The 551-nt window shown below is 36.5% G+C and overlaps 1 non-coding gene across 1 annotated transcript; it reads right to left on the bottom strand.

Moving 5' to 3' along the window:
• Positions 1-217: 217 nt before the first annotated feature.
• On the bottom strand, positions 218-290 carry trnaf-gaa. Its single transcript has one exon. It is a non-coding gene; the product is annotated as a tRNA-Phe (tRNA).
• Positions 291-551: the final 261 nt, after the last annotated feature.

The following is a 551-nucleotide window of genomic DNA, read 5'->3' as shown; positions in this document are numbered from 1 at the left end:
TATAGTTTTATGTATTTTTACATTTTGCTGGTCTATCGACTTCTATGTATTTGGTTTATTCATATCAGATTTAAGATTTTTTTTTCAGAATGTATACATTATTTTTTATTTGATCAAATCATCATAGCAAATCTGCATTTTGTGTAGCATATACATCTCATGGACTGTATTTACACATCTGTTGGTTTCAACTTGCATGTTTTTGTTAAAAGCACCCTGCCGAAACCAGGGATCGAACCAGGGACCTTTAGATCTTCAGTCTAACGCTCTCCGAACTGAGCTATTTCGGCCTACAGTGCATAATGAAATTACCTCATTAGAAAACAATCAAGTTTTTTCTTTATTATAACACTTTAAACATAGATTTAGCTATATTGAAATGCAACAAATCAACCAAAACTGGAAGCAGCGGCCTGATTGTTCTCGCTATAGTTTTACAGTAAGTGCTGCTGGATTACTTTGCCCTGCAGGCTTCATCCCACATGAATGACCTTCTTTTTCCCATACTGCAGAGGTCTGTATCGCCTCCTTCCCACGCAACACAAAGCCCA

The sequence above is a fragment of the Trematomus bernacchii genome, unplaced genomic scaffold, assembly GCF_902827165.1.
Source record: "Trematomus bernacchii unplaced genomic scaffold, fTreBer1.1, whole genome shotgun sequence".
NCBI classification, from domain to species: Eukaryota; Metazoa; Chordata; class Actinopteri; order Perciformes; family Nototheniidae; genus Trematomus; species Trematomus bernacchii.
This window is presented reverse-complemented; position numbering and strand designations above follow the sequence as displayed.